This window comes from Hyla sarda, chromosome 11 (genome assembly GCF_029499605.1).
Source record: "Hyla sarda isolate aHylSar1 chromosome 11, aHylSar1.hap1, whole genome shotgun sequence".
Taxonomy (NCBI): Eukaryota; Metazoa; Chordata; class Amphibia; order Anura; family Hylidae; genus Hyla; species Hyla sarda.
Genome location: NC_079199.1, coordinates 32,550,336 through 32,568,940, shown reverse-complemented (window position 1 = coordinate 32,568,940; position 18,605 = coordinate 32,550,336). Strand labels below are relative to the sequence as shown.

The window sequence follows — 18,605 nt, the reverse complement described above, 5'->3', positions numbered from 1 at the left end:
GGAACAGTGTGTTTCATGCTGAGAGTAGTAGTTCTACCTAAAAAAATTAAGAAAAAAAAGCGAAAAACACACACTACATTTTATTATTGTCTGCTACATTTTTAGTGCCCTACCCGCCCACATAAATTCATCCCTGTTTAAAAATTTATAAAAATGTCATTATGAAAAAAGATGAATTTTGTTCAATGCTATTTTTTTCCATCACTACTGTAATTGTATTATTATTTTTTTTTTTTACTGGTACCCTACGAAATTTTATAAAAAAAAAAAGGATCTCCATCACTTTTTTGGATCGCTTAGACATCTTATCCCCTATCCAAAGGATAGGGGATAAGATGCCTAATCATGGAGGTCCCCCATTAAAATCAGTCCCCAGAGCGTGTTCGCTGTCACGATTCGGCAGGCTGGAGGTGGATCCTCTGTGCCAGAGAGGGATTGGCGTGGACCGTGTCGGTGGACCGGTTCTAAGTTGCTACTGGTTTTCACCAGAGCCCGCCGCAAAGCGGGATGGTCTTGCAGCGGCGGTAGCAACCAGGTCGTATCCACCGGCAACGGCTCAACCTCTCTGACTGCTGAGATAGGCGCGGTACAAGGGAGTAGACAAGAGCAGGGTCGGACGTAGCAGAAGGTCAGGGCAGGCAGCAAGGATCGTAGTCAGGGACAACGGCAGGAGGTCTGGAACACAGGCTAGGAACACACAAGGAAACGCTTTCACTGGCACAATGGCAACAAGATCCGGCAAGGAAGTGCAGGGGAAGTGAGGTATAAATAGGGAAGTGCACAGGTGAAGGTACTGATAAAACCCATGCGCCAATCAGTGGCGCACCAGCCCTTTAAATCGCAAAGACCCGGCGCACGCGCGCCCTAGGGAGCGCACCGGGACAGCACAGACGGGGAACGAGTCTGGTAAGCGGGTCGGGATGCGCATTGCGAGCGGGCGCGTCCCGCATCGCGAATCGCATCCCGGCTGGGGACATTATCGCAGTGCACCCGGTCAGCAGGTCTGACCGGGGCGCTGCGAACAGGAGAACGCTGTGAGCGCTCCGGGGAGAAGCGGGGACCCGGAGCGCTCGGCGTAACATTTGCTATCCAATGCATATGGATTATTCACCTCACCTATCTGCCCTTACGACACTTAACGGATCTCCATCGATGACCACTTTCTGGTCCTTTCTTAACTCAAGAAAATACTGTTAGGGACCGACCAGGGGAAAGGGAGAGTGAACCCTAAACTGACCCTGAAACCGCTCTCCCTGCCTACTTGCCCATCCACCTGTAATGTCCGTTTATTTGATTTTGCATTTTTTTAGGCCCTGTTCAGACCTTGTTTTTCATGCATTATCAGTGCTTTTCTTCCAAGCGTGGAAGAGTTAAGCCTTTCACCCATGTGCTAGGCGGGTGTGGCTATATAACTCCAGCTCAGTCTGTATTCTAGTTGCTGGTTATTGAGTGCAATACTTCTATGTCTGCTTGAGCATTTATCTTGTCTTTTTATCTGGGTTTTTAGCCATGGTTATATAGCACGCTCCTTGTATTTTAGTCTGTGTTACTTTAGTCGGTTTAAGTATTATGTCTGTTCAGTTTTGTCGGTGTTCACACTGTGTCTGAGTCTAGTTTGTACCCTGTGCTCTGCATGTTATATTCTTGTTCGGTATTCTGGAGTCTATTCAGACTCCTGGTTCTAGTTTGTATGTTCTGTGTCCCAGTGTGAACAGTGTCCTATACTTATTTCCTGTTTGGTTGATCTGATCCTTTGTCCTTTACCTGCTTGTTATAGTTCGTAGTAACTTACCTGTTGAGTTTAGTGTTTTGGCTCTCAGTTCTTCCACTATCCCCTTCATCTCCTGGATTCTGCTGTATACTCCCATCAGGCCTAGTCTTGTTCATTTTATCATGTCTGCCGTTTATCTGATTTCTGGTTTAGTGAACTGTTTGTTAATTCACTATATTCTGTTCTGTTTGTGAGTTTATTTTCTGCCCTCTTAGTATTTGTATTGTCTAGTAGGTTTCTGGCCTGTGACCAACTGTTTATTATTTGTTTTTACGCCACTGCACTTTAGCGCAGGAAGGGACTGGCTCCCAGTTGTCAACTTACCATTTAGGGTGAGGGGGCAAGTAGGCAGGGAGAGATGTTTTTGGGTCAGTTTAGGGCTCACTCTCCCTCTCCCCCCGGTCAGTCCCTGACACCACCCTAATCGGTGGATCGACAACTGGGCGCCGGTCCCTCCCTGAACTAAAGAGCAGGGGCCTAATAAAAACACATACTAATAAATAGTCGGTCACAAACCAGAAACATAACAGGAACATAGAACTCTATAGTATAAAGTTCAGAGGACACAGATCAGAGAGTTAGTAAAGACAACACTATATCAGCGGACATGGACAGAGCACTCAGTGGTCATGAACAGATCTCCAAAGATCTGAATAAAGAACTAATAAACATATAGAGTTAAAAACACCAGACAGGAAAACGGATAAGTCTGAACATGCTCCAGAACAAAACAGGAATAAGCTTAATCCCCTAGAAAAACCTCCGGTAGACACAGGAATAACAATACCCTCTGAGTCCCCACAGACAGGTAAACGGGATCTATCGCTAAACAGGAATATTCGCCATCCCACATAAAACCTCCAGTAGACACAGGCAGGTAACAGGGATACCTAGTTACAACTCAGAAAACAGATACAACAGGATATAATTATAGAACACTGTTCACAAGACAGGAATAATTGCAATCCCTTCAGAACACTTCCAGTAGATGCAGGAATAACAATACCCTCTGAGTCCCCATGGACCGGTAACAGGGATGCCTAAATACACAGGATATAATATAGAACCCCGTTCACACTGGAGACTACACTCTCAAGAAGTAGCTATTAATAATAAATCCAAACAGACTACTGGGCAGCGGCACACTCACCAGTGTGGACAGGATGCTGGCCCAGTGGGAAAACAGAAATATAAAACACAGAACTTCATAAGAACGGATACAAGAGAAAACACAGTGTGAACAGACACATAGAAGAAAGGATATACAAATCCTAAAACCGACTAAACAAACAGAATAAAATCCACTATAACCATGCCACCTAACCATGGCTAAAACCAGAAAATATAAAGTGCATGCTAAGGCAGAGATAGTAGATTAAAGCTCAAACAAAGAGTGTTTTACCAAAAGCTCCATGCAGCATGTCCAGCATCTTAGCAAGTCAGGATGTAATGAAGTCAATCACCAGCCCAGAGGGTAGACTGGGCTGGCATAATATAGACACACCCTTGGAGCTATTGCCTGAAAAATCCAGAGGCATTAACTATTCCCTGACCAGGAAACATAAAGCTTTTCACACACAACCAAACCAATAGCTGTGTATGAACACAGGCCAATACAGACATGACAAATACATTGATAATCATAGAAGTGATAGTGGCAAAAGATCAGTGATGTTTGTAAAGCCTTTTATTTTTTTTAAATGCTGGAATCCCCACCAATTTAAAAGAACAGAGGTCAACACACCTCCAAGCGAATGAAGCGACAGCTAGCATTCTTGGCCCCTGCTCCATACACTTTCTATGGAATTGTTGTTACATTGTTTAACTATGCCATATTTAGAGGTCCCACAAAGTGTGAATGAAGGAGTGACCATGCATGTGCTCTGCCGTTCCATTAATTTGGGGACATTTGGCCTTCATTCTCATGATAGTTGGAAGACCCAGAGGTCGAACCCCCACTGATCAACTACCCTGTGGATAGGGTATAACTTTTTAATGTTAGATAACCCCTTATACTACAAATATGAATAGTTCCATGTTAAAGATCTCTCTAAGACCACAAAGGTTACTCAAATACCTGAAAGCCATGCAATTCATTAAATTTTCACAATGTATAACCACATCAAGGAATAAATGGTCATATGTGCGCACAAAAAGCCTTGGCATTATTGTACAAGAGGATGTGTGGGCAAAATATATTTGAAGTGGCAAGAAATGCAAAGTTTGTGTTTTAAAGTAACCGGAAGATTCACTTGGAAGAAATATTATTTAAACATACAGTAATAGACCGCATAAAAGACTGTGAAAGCAGAAAGAGTCCCTGCTTCCTGGGGACATGACATCCGTAACATCCGTAGCTTAAAAAACATGGATTCAACCTTTTAAGCGATGATTCAGCAGCTACATATTACTGTACTTTTCTGTTTATCTTCGTGCTGATCAACGTGAGAGGTGGTTCTGCATACTGTCTACAATTTGAAGGCTTGTTTTAATTCTATCCTCCCCTGATCGCCTTTTTTTCCCCATCTGTCTGTTTGATTGGTGCCTTTTTGATCCTATCTTCATGGGTCTCGTGTTCAGTTCAATTAATGGAAGGGCTGACATCATCAGAACAGTATAATCCTTGGCTTCAAATAGAGAAAACTGACATGGTCGCACATCCACAATATACACAATGATCTAAGGCTTCTCAGCAACATTTATTAAACTAACAGGTAGTTAGTTAGTGTACTCTATGATCAAGAAGTGCAAGCCCGCTAGCCACGTCATGGCCACCTGTAAGTAGTGGGTCCATAACATCCCTAGCATAAAATAACCTAGCACTGAGCAGCGCCCACCACCGCCATAACACCAGTGCCCACAGGGGGAACGACCCACTGGCAGAGCAGCCCCAATGCTACTCAAACCAGTCCCAAGGCCACACCTCCCCACAGACACGCTGTTTCGGCAGCAATGGACGCCGCACAACACCACACCAGTGTGAACAGGTGTAAAAGCTCACGAGTGAGTTGTTCCGTCTAGGGATGTCGGACCCGCTACTTACAGGTGGCCGTGATGTGGCTAGCGGGCTTGCACTTCATGATCATAAAGTACACTAACGACCTGTTAGTTTTAAAAATTTTGCTGAGAAGCATTAGATCTAGGTGCATGTTGTGGATGTGTGACCATGTCTGTTTTTTTCTCTAGTTGAATTCACAATTCACTTGTTTCCTTAAAGGAGTAGTCCAGTGGTGATTCAGTGGTGAGCAACTTATCCCTTATCCTAAGGATAGGGGATAAGTTGCAGATCGCGGGGGGTCCGACCCCTGGGGCCGCCCGCGATCTCCTGTATGGAGCCCCGACAGCCCGCTGGAAGGGGGCGTGTCGACCTCCGCACGAGGCGGCGGCCGACACGCCCCCTCAATACAACTCTATGGCAGAGCCGAAGCGCTGCCTTCGGCAATCTCCGGCTCTGCCATAGAGATGTATTGAGGGGGCGTGTCGGCCGCCGCCTCGTGCGGGGGTCGACACCCGCTATCTCGGCGGAGAGCCGGGGCCCCGTACAGAGAGATCGCAGGGGGCCCCAGCGGTCGGACCCCCCGCGATCTCAAACTTATCCCCTATCCTTAGGATAGGGGATAAGTTTTTCACCACTGGACTACCCCTTTAAATCCTGCTAGGAGTCTATTCCTGACTTTTTAGGATTGAGATGTTGATCACAGGATGAAGGTAAAAATGTACAAAAAAAAATTCACCTTTTTAAATGTGGCATTAAATTCTGTGCTATTTGTCATTGTAAATTGCATTTGGCATTGAGATATAATTGAGAATTTTTTATTTCAGTCAATCTATATCATCATTAAATTACTGGTATCATCATTTAATAACATTTAACTTATGATTGGTCACAAAAAAATCTCTATCCAATGCTTATTAGAGATGAGCAAATACATTTGGCACAAATCAAAGTTGTTCTCAATTTCCTAAATTAGTTTAGTTTTGGATGAACCTTTCAAAATGGCGGGTGCTACTACTATGACCAACCATCTCCTGTGCTGTCAGTCAGATTTCGTCTGATAAAACGCTAGTTGAACGTGACTGTTGTAAGCAAGCTGATTTTGTTGGCATCTGCACCAGCTATTAGTTTTATACTTATGTTGCACGAGAATAAACACACCGACCGGTGAATGCCTCTCCCGTTCTTGCTTATGGATGTTAACTGCTCAGACTGTATGCTTCTATGAGCACCTCCTGAAGTGTATACATACATGCAAGGGTCAAGTCTTGGGGAAAAAAAGTGTGCAAACTCACCCAAGATTTCCACTCAAGGACTGGTCTTGCTAATGGGAACAGTGTTCATGCAGTGGAAGAAGTGCAGGAACTCAGTTCCCATGCGTCCCTGCAGGTCTTGAGCCCTGCATACGTGCCTTTTTCTTTCAGTGGACCTCGCTCATTTAAAGGGGTACTTATTTATTGTTCCGAACGATGTGTGCGGGCTTCCGTGTTCAGGGCCGCCCTTCGTGACGTCACCCCCGCCCCCTTCGTGACGTCACGCCCGCCCCCTCAGTGAAAGTCTATGGGAAGGGGGCGCGATGGCCGTCACGCCCACTTCCCATAGACTTTCGCTGAGGGAGCGGGCGTGACGTCACGAGGGTGGCCCTGAACATGGAAGCCCGCACACAGCGTTCGGAACAATAAACTTCCGGATGCTGCGAGCGGAGCTTCCGACACAGGGCAGCGGAGTACCCCTTTAAGTTTCCTGCTGTGAATGGGGAATACTTATGTACAATTGTGTCAACTGCTGTGGCTCATCAATGGTCATGCTCCATTCTGTACTGCTGTTGCTGCTGCTACTAGGCCCTTTACAGCCACTTATCTCCTGCCTTGTCCATCATGTTCCATACTTTACTACTACTACTGCTGAGAACTCTGCACAGGATAAATAAAAAAAAAAAAAAAATGAAATCTAGAAGAATTTGATTTGGTTTTCCACTTATTTCCACTGGACTTCCCCTTTAAATACATTTTTGAAATAAGATAGATGAGACATTCTGGCCTTTGGGGCCCTCAGCCACCATACCATGACCAGAATGTGGCTGGTACCTCTTCACCCCATAGGTACACTCCTGTTTTCTATAACACACCTAGGCATACCGCTTCCTATCAAAAGAGTGGTCCAATGTTCTTTTTACTCAACAGTAAATCATAGAGATGATTAAATTGCCTGAGATTTGTTTCACATTCATTTTGCACTCAGAAGTGCCCTAATTGCCCAGCGATTGCGCACACAAACAATGTACAGGAGCAGATAAGCTACAATGCATACAGCATCCCTGCTTTCCTCTGGACCACTCACTGCCCAGATGAAATGAATTACAAAAAGTTTGGATTTTAGTGAATCTGACTTTTTTTTTGTCAACATAGGTTAGGAAAAAAAGGTTCAAAATAAAATACTCTGGTAGAAAACTTTTTTTTTTTTTTTAATCAACTGATGCCATTAAGTTAAACAGATTTGTAAATTACTTAGAAAAAAACGTAATCCTTCCAGTACTTATTAGTGGCTGTATACTACAGAGGAAATTCTTTTCTTTTTGGATCTCTTTTCTGTCTGACCACAGTGCTCTCGGCTGACACCTCTGTCCATGTCAGAAACTGTCCAAAGCAGAAGAAAATCCCCATAGCAAACATACACTGCGCTGGACAGTTCCTAAAATGGACAGAGGTGTCTGCAGGGAGCACTGTGGACAGAAAGAAAATAAATCCAAAAGAAAATAATTTCCTCTGTAGCATACAGCAGCTACTTTTACTTATGAATTTGATTCCTAGAGAGTTTTTTTTGTGTGACATGTTCTACTTTGTTAGTGGTAAATTTTCATCGAAACTTGCTTCATTTTTTGGGGAAAAATTCCAAAATTTCATGAAAAAATTTAAAATTTTGCATTTTTCTAACTTTGAAGCTCTCTGCTTGTAAGGAATAAATATATAATATGTTGATTCACATATACAATATGTCTACTTTATGTTTGTATCATAAAGTTGACATGTTTTTACTTTTGGAAGACCTCAGAGTGATTCAAAGTTCCATCAGCAATTTTCCAATTTTTCACAAAATTTTCAAAATCATCATTTTTCAGGGACAAGTTCAGTTTTGAAGTATATTTGAAGGGCCTTCATATTAGAAATACCCCATAAATGACCCCATTATAAAACTGCACCCCTCAAAGTATTCAAAATAACATTCAGAAAGTAATACAATACAGGAATTTATGTGCACTACTGTGGTAGATGTAAACAATGACATTGGCTAACGATCAAAACTGATGTTAAAATTGAGACATTATCCAGTATATCCTTGTATGAAGGACATACCTGAGCCTGCACACCAATGCCAAGGTTTCTCAAGTGGTAAGGGACCTAACACTAACCTACCTGTGCATGATAAGCAAAACCAGGGGCCAGTGGGCAATTACAGTAGCATTAGGTCCGACTCAAAACCTCCAGTCTGGCTGGGCACACAGACATTGGGAGAAGGGAGACAGACTATAAGGCCCACCCAAGTTGGCTGATATGTTGCCAGCCTCACAAGTGAACCTTAATGCTGCCTTAATAGTGATCAAGGTGCATTAAATGTGGAGTTTATACACCTCCAAATATAAGATTTAAACAACAACAACAACACGTGATCTCAAATGGCAGGAGGTGCTCAACCCCAAATGCAGTTGTACATTTATGCTGGGGGAGCAGATCCTGCCCTTGTGGTCTGTTGCTAAGGGCGATCCCCAGCATAAAAATGCATACAATGGGGGATGCCTACAGCAGACTACAAGTGCCACAATGGCATCCTACACCAGATAAACAGTGTTGTTGTTTAAATCTTATATTTGGAGGTGTATTAACTCCACATTTAATGCGCCTTGATCACTATTAAGGCAGCATTAAGGTTCACCTCTGAGGCCGGCAACATGTCAGCCAACTCGGGTGGGGCTTATAGCCTGCCTCCCTTCTCCCATTGTATGTGTGTCCAGTCACACTGGAGGTAACATGGGAGGAGGCTGTGAGTCAGACCTAATGCTACTGTAATTGCCCACTGGCCCCTGGTTTTGCTTATCATGCACAGGTAGGTTATTGTTAGGTCCTGTACCACTTGAGAAACCTTGGCATTGGTGTGCAGGCTCAGGTATGTCCTTCATGCAAGGATATACTGGCTAATGTCTCAATTTTAACATCAGTGTTGAGGGTTAGCCAATGTCATTGTTTACATCTACCACAGTAGTGCACCTAAATTTCTGTATTGTATTATTCTAATTGTTACACATCCATACCGTCTATCTGGTGTAGGATGCCATTGTGGCACTTGTAGTCTTCTGCAGGCATCCCCCATTGTATGCATTTTTGTGCTGGGCATTGCCCTTAGCAACAGAACACAAGGGCAGGATTTGCTCCCCCAGCATAAATCCACAACTGCTTTTGGGGTTGAGCACCTCCTGCCATTTGAGACCACGTCTTTGTTGTTGTTTAGACATTCATAAAGTGTGTTAACCCTTTAGGTGTTTCACAGGAATAGCAGCAAAGTGAAGGAGAACATTCTAAATCTTCATTTTTTACACTTGCATGTTCTTATAGACCCAGTTTTTGAATTTTTACAAGGGGTAAAAGGAGAGAAATCACCCCCCTCCCCACAAAGTTTGTAACCCAATTTCTCTTGAGTAAGGAAATATCTCATATATGTATGTGAAGTGTTCTGCGGGCATAGTAGAGGGCTCAGAAGGGAAGGCGGTTTTTCTGAAATGGTTTTTGGGGGGCATGTCACATTTAGGAAACCCCTATGGTGTCAGAACAGCAAAAAAAATAAAAAATAATGGCACAATATTGTGGAAATTACACCCCTCAAGGCACATAACAAGGGGTACAGTGAGCCTTAACACCCCACAGGTGTTGGACGTGTAAATGAATTTTTTTTTCACTAAAATGCAGTTTTTCCCCAAAATTTTACATTTTTACACGGGGTAATAGGAGAAAATACCCCCCCCCCCAAAACATTTGTAACCCCATCTCTTCTGAGTACGGGCATACCCCATGTGTTTACGTCAATTGCACTGCGGGTGCACTACAATGCTCAGAAGAGGAGTCACATTTGGCTTTTGGAAAGCAAATTTTGCTGAAATGGTTTTTGGGGGGCATGTCACATTTAGGTAGCCCTTATGGTGCCAGAACAGCAAAAAAAAACAAACACATGACAAACTATTTTGGAAACTACACCCCCCAAGGAATGTAACAAGGGGTACAGTGAGCCTTAACGCCCCACAGGTGTTTGATGACTTTTCGTTAAAGTTGGATGTGTAAATGATTATTTTTTTTCACTAAAATGATGGCTTTTCCCATTGCCATGACAGCACCACCTGAGAGAGGGACTCCGCACCTAGGGACAGGAAACCTTGGACAATAAAAGGAAGTCCTCTCCTCTCCATCCTCAGTTGTTTCCTGTCCCTATGGGAAGCCTGGGAGGAGCTCCTGTCTCAAGTGGGGCTCTAGGACGTTAAATGACAGGGAATCCTTTATGCTGGGCCCCTCGGTGTGGACTGTTTTAGGATCCCTTATGAGCCCTGGTTGGGGATCTTAGCTAGGCTCTCTTTTTTTTCTTTTCCTCTATTTTCAAATGTCCAGCCCTTCCCCCCACTCTCCTCTGTCGCCAGCCCGTGGTAAACTTACAAATCATTATGTCCGCTGGTATGCTGGGCTGATGGCAGAGGATCCCGGTGTCTGAGAGCGGTCGGCTGTAGCCCGCATGGGGGGCGGAGATTAGCATCATCACTGCATAGCAAGTGATGATGCGAGAGGAAGTCGGAGGTCAAAGGGGGGCCGATGTGAAAGGCATATGGGAGTGCGAGAATTTAGCTCTCCCCTGCCGTATGGGAGAAAACGTGATGTGAACCCAGCCTTACCTGGAGCATTACATGCAGCCTTCCCTTGCCTTATCCTTGCTGTGCTGGGGAACACTCCCTAGGCACTTGATTTCATTTTTGCATAGTAACAAAAAGGCTTATATGTCTGTGCTGGAAAGGACTATGAAGGTTAAAAAAAGAAATGCTTATATCCTGATGAAGACTCTCGATGACTAGCCCTATCTAGCAAATTTGCTTACATACACCCCAGTTTTTCTACTCACAAGTCTGCTCAGATGCAAGAGAGATAATCGCAGAAATGTCTATGATAGCATTAGTGTGGGAGGGATTAGTCCTAACCAAAGATGAAATGTATTAATTGTTATGACTAGTGTTCTTCGGGGAACTCTAGACTGTCTTTAAGATCCAGGTGGGTTCTCTTGTGGTCCAGCAGCCTCACCTACTGCCTTTGGGGCAGCATTGAAGTTGCAGCCTGGGACCTAATTGATGGAGACTTAATTGAAGTAAAAGATTCGACTTAGTCGAGATACATTATGTAGCAAGGAATATACAGAACTGTTTCATCAACTAATTGGTTTAAACTAGAGAATTAAAAGAGGTTTATGAACGTTACTGCCAAATTGCAAGCTTTATTGGCACAGAGACCTGAAATCCTTTGGCAAATCTTAGACATTAATGTGAGATTTTGAGAAACCTTGCCAAATCACTAGTTTAATGAGGTTTCTCTGCTTTTGTGCATTTAAGTATTAACCCATTAAATACAGGCAGGTTTGAGTTGAATAAAAGCTCAGCCCCTTGCTAATGGGTTTAATGCTCCCATTTCTTAAATGAAAACTCTGATAGGCCAGTGCAGACTCTGGACACTCATACTGAAATAATTGCATTGTTATCAAGCAGTTGGCTACATTTTCCAATGGATCTAGCCCCAAAATGACCTTCATACTGTAATATGACCCTCAAACCATCATTGTTGGGTATGTCAGAAGGTGTACGCAATGTGAGGTCAATGGCCAAATAACTGGACCTCATCCAATTTTTCCACCCAAGATGAACTGTTATCCCTTGTGACAAGTTCAGAAGGAGAAGCAGAATCTGCTTTGAGTAGTCAACCGTTTAAAGGGGCACTCCACTGCCCCCAGCATTTGGAACATTTTGTTCCAAACACTGGGTGCGGGCTGCGGGGGTCGTGACATCATTACAACGCCCCTCGTGACATCACACCATGTCCCCTCCCGTAGACTTGCTTTGAGAGGCCATGGCATGACGTCACGACCCCCGCGGCCCACACCCAGAGTTCAGAACAAAATTTTCCAAATGCTGGGGCAGTGGAGTACCCCTTTAAACTTGGCATAGATGTATCCAACTTCTAGGCTGAGGCACTATGCCTGACTCTGTTATCAGCGTGGTGAGATACCTGAGCTGATAGAATTTGACTTACCCTAATCCTCTGTAAAATGTATTATAATGATCCTTTCCTAAACAAATCTGCAAGTATCTTTAAAATGTTAAATAATTTCTGAGCATTGTGTGTGCTTATGTACCTAGAGTATTTGAATATAAAATTACTAAAAATCTGTTGAATGCAGACATTTTAGCTAATCCAATTTTTTTTTTTATTTCCCATTATAATTTTTGATTATTGGGCCTTCCAATTCTCCCCAGACAGATAATGATTGGGAAGAGAAGGCTTTCAAGTGCCCAATTCCCTTCGACATAAGCCTCCAAAAGAGTCTAGAAGTGCCTTACTGCCCAGCTCTCTATTCCAAAAATATGAACACTTTACTAAGTTGAGTGTTTTGGTATAGAGGCATCAGGGGAAGTGATTGTCGGCCTCCATTACAACCATTCTGTAGTCTTTCCCAAAACTGTAGCCACTAGGGGCACTAATCCATCAGACCTAACTTTTTTCCATCCATTTTCTTTAAGCTGAGAAGTTTTTATTTTTCTTAATGGCACCATTTTGGGGTAAATATAATTTCTTTACCATTTTATCATTGTTTTTGAGCATAGAATGGAAGAGAAATCATTTTCTTTTGCTTGTTTGATTTTACAGTGTGGACTGTTAGCTAAAAAAAAATGACATGCAAATTTTTTTTTTTTTTGCAATTCAGTACAATTACAGCAAATACCAAACTTTTAAATATATGTATATATGCTTTACTAATACACAATTATTTTTTTTTTAAACCTTTTTCTTTTTTCCATCAATGGGTCTGTGATGGCTTGTCTGTTGCAGGATAAGTTGACCTTTTTATTGGTACCATTTTGAGGAGCATAAGAATTTTTGATCACTTTTTGTTCCTTTTTTTTTAAACAAAAACAGGACTTCTGTCATTGCTTTTTGTACGTTTTTTTAATGGCGTTCACCATGCAGGTTAAAAAAATGTGTCATAACAGACTTAGTAATATCAATAGTGTTTTTTTTCTGTAGAATTTTTTTCTTAATAGGACATTTTTCAGTTGGAAACTTTGGGCAATATTTTGAGGGTTTCATTTTTAAGTAGAGAACTTTACGTTTAATATAACACATTGGGGGGTGATATTTAAAGAAATTTATACCACTTTTTTTCTTTTGCTGTGCCACATTTGCTTCAAATGTGGCACACACTATTAGCACCACAAATTCAGATATTTAGCACCCGATTTAGCACCCATGTTTACCAGTAAAAAAAAAAAAAAAAAAAAAAAGGGGTGTGGCCAGGCTTTTTGCACTATGAGCACCCTATTTTCAAAGTGTTGCAGTTAATAAACATATGTTAAGGGTGTATATGTTGGAAGAGGACAACTTTAAACACACTCATTTTTATGCAAAAAAGTTATACATTTTCAACAGAAGTAAAACAAAATCAAATCTATGTGATTTAAGTATCATTTTAATTGTATGGACCTACAGAATAAAGATTGTGCGTCAATTTTACCGAAAATGTGTAAAAACTTAAGCCTTCAAAAATTGCGAAATGGCATTTTTTTTTACATTTTGTCCCACAAATAATAATTCTTTTTTTTTGTTTCATTGTTGATTTTGTGGTGAAATGACTGATTACAAAGTAAAATTGGTAGCGCATAAAACGAGCCCTCATATGGGTCTGTAGGTGGAAAATTGAAAGCTTTATGATTTTTAGAAGGTGAGGGGGAAAAATTTAAGCGCTGCAGAATAGGTTTTCTATGGGGATTTGCTCCTACTCTGGACAGTTCCTAAAATGGACAGAGGTGTCAGCAGAGAGCACTGTACTCAGACAGAAAGGAAATTCAAAAAGAAAAGAACTTCCTGTGGAGAATACAGAAGCTGATAAGTACTGGAAGGATTAAGATTGTTTAATAGAAGTAATTTACAAATCTTGGTGTAATTGATAGAAGAAAAGTCGGCACTCACCGGTACTTCCAGTTCAGCAAAATTTATTGCACATACTCACAGCCTGATACATAATTAAAGGGAGGTCAGCAGATGGTAACGGGGGGGGGGGGGGGGTGTGTGTATCACAGAGAGCCTCTCTGTGATACCCCCCCGCTACCATCTGCTATCCTCCCTTTGATCATGTATCAGGCTGTGAGTATGTGCAATAAATATTGCTGAACTGGAAGTGCCGGCGAGTGCCCATTTTTCATTCTTCTATCAAGTACACCAAGGTTGCGTCTCATATGTGTCTGAGCACCACCTAGTCCATTGCCGCAATATCAACACAGTGTTCGTCAGTCATAGGTACAGAAGTAAGCAGTGCCGAACGTCTTGATTATAATTTACAAATCTGTTTAACTTTCTGGCACCAGTTGATTTAAAAACAAATGTTTTCCAGCTGAGTACCCCTTTAAGGGGTTAAACATATTCACATTTATTGCAACATTTGTTTTTTTTTTTATTATTCATTGCTTTTTATTCCCCATAGGGACTATTACATGTAATATTTTAATTGCAGACAAGTTCAATGCTATGCCACAGTGTGTGGTCGGTTGGTGTTATTGGTGCTCTACTTACATAGCCTGCCGAAGCTGCCTGTGTTCATCTGATGGCAAAGAGACAGGTGAGGGCACTCCAGACCTCTTTTTAACTGACTGGGACCCCACAATTTCACTGCGGAGGTCCCGTTTAGCTCCCAACAGAACAGCAACTATATTTTAACCATTTAGATCCTGCAATAGACTTTGATAGAGGGATCTAAAGGGTTATTGCCAGACAGTAGTCATTTCTCACTGGCTTTGAAGCAAGCTCGGCTTGAGGGGTTTCACCTGACCATATTTAAGCTCAATTGCTCATATAATCCACTGTGATGCTTCTGTATTGCTGCAGATTATGCCTTACCTCCTATCACTTATAGCCATCTTATTTAGTCCAGACTTTGGCATGGCCTCTTGCATTGTACAAAGATAATAGACCTAAGGGGTTTCATTAGGCCACTGGCTGCCTTGACAACCCATCGGCAACCAACAGTCGCATCTCTGGTGGGGAAGTCTTTGGGGTTACAGAGATAGGGAAGTAAGCGCTCCATAGAATAATATTGTTTGGACCCAGATAATGAGATTAGTATATAAATTAACTGCTCATCCTTAGTGGTTGTGTAAACACATACACAACAATGGAATAGGTACATAAAGTAGGTCTTCTGCTGCCCTCCGGAGTATGTACGGCAATAGATGATTGGTTTCAAGAAGACAATTGGGGTTACAGAGGATGCTCCTTTACTTAACCAATTAGATGCTACCGCCTAAACAGCTGGGATTAATATTAACACTGATCCATTGGATCAAAGTGTCAGCAGAGCCCATGTCACCCTTGTGCCATGGATGCACGTCTGGTTGCAGGACCTACTTTAAAACAGCTCAGCAACAGCTGAGGTTAAATAAGTAATACCCTATTACCCAAATACCCTATTAAGGAATTCTCAGCAAACAGAAGAGGGCTTCTACCAGCCAGTCTTCAGAGTGCAACATAAAAGTGCTCTCAGTTTGTAGATTTTAATGGGATTGACCAACACTTTAATTTTAATGACTATTGGAATCAGCAATTAGGATGTAATTTAACTAATATACTAAATCGGCACACAGAAGGGCAAGCTTTTCTTTTTCATCTCCTGACTAAAAATCCCTGTCCATTGTTGTATTCAAGAGACCAAGAGCAATGTTTAAGATACATGCCCTTCATTAGAATAGCAGTAGTGATGGATGGGCACATTGGTAACACCTCATTGTGCATAGAGCACATTACAGTCACTGATGTGCTCATCCATCATTACTGCCAACCCAATAAAGGGCATCCACCCAAAACGTGCTCTTGCTCGTGAATATGACAATACATTGTGATAACCAGTCGGGAAATGGGAAAATTCAATACTGATACTTTTGCGTATTCACTTCCTGATGTGTCCACTAATTTCTCTTATTACACAAATGGATGAGAAGTGTACCACTGGGATCTGCCACCCAGCCCTCTTATGCCTACGACTGGACACATTATGCCTGAATTTATTTATATGTTCTGTGGAAACATGAGATCACTTCAATCACTCACAATGCTTCTAACATCTTTTAAATTATATAATTCTGTGCATTTTCATATCCAAAATATTGACTATTACACAATTTTATCTTTTGTAAATTAAAATTCCACAACCTAAATAAAAGGTGTGTGTATTTGTACAAGAAGTGTGGATGGGATTAACCATGCACAGTAGTCCAGCAAACAACACATAAAGCCTCTTGTATCAGTAAACAGAAAAATCTAATCCTTCACACAATCTGGTAATGAACTCAGTAATCACTTTTCCATTAAAATATCACATTTGCATCAAGTATTTTTTTACTACTTAAAATTCAGTTCTGAAATGTAAGAGTCAGCCAAAAAACTGACAACTGCTACATGCTGGACGCTCACAGACTCCGAGTTAGTTTGTTTCTGACTGCATGCTTACTGCCCATTGACTATTTCCATTAGTTCTGTTTACATACAATGTACCAGGATAAGTAGATTTACTTTTTTTTACATATAAAGGTACTGGAACAACTTTTGCTTTCTTTGTATTTAAATGTAGACTGTGTATCTATCAATTTCTCGTGGTTAGCTCCATGCCCATTATATTACGGGAATGTTTTGAGAATACTCTTTCCCAAAAGATTGTATGTGAATGAAACCGCTTTCATTTCATGCTATCAGCAGCCGGACTGGTGGCTAATGCCAGACATCACTGATCAGGAAGATATCAGGCATTAAAGGGGTACTCCGAGTGGAAAACATTTAAATTTTTTTTTTTTAAATCAACTGGTGCCAGAAAGTTAAACATATTTGTAAATTACTTCTATTAAAAAAAATCTTAATCCTTCCAGTACTTATCAGCTGCTGTATAATATAGAGGAAGCACTTTTATTTTATTTTTTTTATTTTCCGTCGGTCCACAGTGCTCTCTGCTGACAACTCTGTTCATTTCAGGAACTGTCCAGAGCAGGAGAGGTTTGCTATGGGGAATTGTTCCTGCTCTGGACAGTTCCTGACATGGACAGAGGTGTCAGCAGAGAGCACTGTGGTCAGACAGAAAATAAAAGAACTTCCTCTTTATACAGCAGCTGATAAGTACTTGAAGGATAAAGATTTTTAAATAGAAGTAACTTACAAATCTGTTTAACTTTCTGGCACCAGTTGATTTAAAACAAAAATAATAATAATAATAATGTTTTCCACCTAAGTAACCCTTTAGTTGATTGTGGCATCTAAAAAGTAAAAATTGCAGGGCTTCCAATCAGCTGAGAGAACAAACAGGGTCCTGCCTCAGGCCCGTCTGATCGGTGCTTCAATGCTGCAGGAAGCCATAGCAGCCTTGGGCAATGGAGCCTGGATAACACTAATCAGTGCTGTGCTATGGCATAGCATTGAACAGTGTATGCAATCTAAAGATTAAATGTAATAGACCACTATGGGGACTAAAAAAATAGAATAAAAAGATTAAATAAATTTGATAAATGTGAAATAAGTTTCTTCCCTAATGAAAGTTTGAGATCATCCCCCTTTTACCATAAAATGATGTAAACAAAAACAAATATAAACCTATGTGGTATCGCCGTGTGTATAAATGTCCCAAATATTAAAATATAGCATTAATTAAATTGCACGGTCAATGGCATATACATAAAAAATTACAGAATTACATATTTTTGGTCACTTCATAGATCATAAAAAATGTATAGAAAGGTATTAAAAATTCCCATCAAAGCAAAAATTTTGCCGATAAAAGCTACAGATCACGTTGCACAAAATGAACCCTCATAATTCTTGTATACTGAAAAATCAGAAGAGGCAAATAGGAATGCTAATTTTGAACAAAAAGGTATAATTTATTAAAAGTTGTAAAAAAAAAAATATATAAAACCTAGGTAAGTTGGGTCTCATTGCAATCATCTGGACCTACAGAATAAAGATAATGGCCCAGATTTATCAAACTATGTGAGAGAAAAAGTGGAGTGATTTTCCCATAACAACCAATCACAGCTCAGCTTTCACTTTACCAGAGCTTGTTAGCTGAGCTGTGATTGGTCGCTGTGGGAAAATCACTCTATTTTTTCTCTCACACAGTTTGATAAATCTGGGCCAATGTGTCATTTTCACTGAAGTGCACTGCATAGAAACTGTAGCCCCAAAGAGTTACAAAAGGGCTTTTATTTTTCAATTTTTCAATTCACAAATATTGGTGTTAAAATGAGTAATGTCATTACAAAGTACAATTGGTGGCACACAAAACAAGCCTTCATATGGGTCTTTAGGTGGAAAATGGAAAGCGTAATTGCTATTAGAAGGTGATGAAAAAAGAGTGCAAAAATTCAAAATCACTACGTCCTTAAGGGGTTAACAGTCTTTTGTCTTATTGTTTCAAACCCATTCGACTTCTTTTCTAAAGGTAACAATCTGTCATTGGTGACGTAAAATGATTGTTCATTGTTAAAGGATATCTTCAGCCTAAATACACTTATCC

At 41.2% G+C, this 18,605-nt stretch overlaps 1 protein-coding gene across 4 annotated transcripts in view; it reads right to left on the bottom strand.

Moving 5' to 3' along the window:
- The window catches only part of SMOC1 (SPARC related modular calcium binding 1), a 215,875-nt gene that overhangs the window by 141,362 nt on the left and 55,908 nt on the right, over window positions 1-18,605 (bottom strand). The window contains exon 1 of one of the 4 annotated variants that reach the window (XM_056547185.1): window positions 14,951-15,051. The exons of the other annotated variants lie outside the window; for them this stretch is intronic. The gene's annotated coding sequence lies outside the window, so the exon portion shown is untranslated. Of the gene's footprint in view, window positions 1-14,950; window positions 15,052-18,605 lie in introns of those variants that run through there. 4 annotated transcript variants of the gene reach the window in all.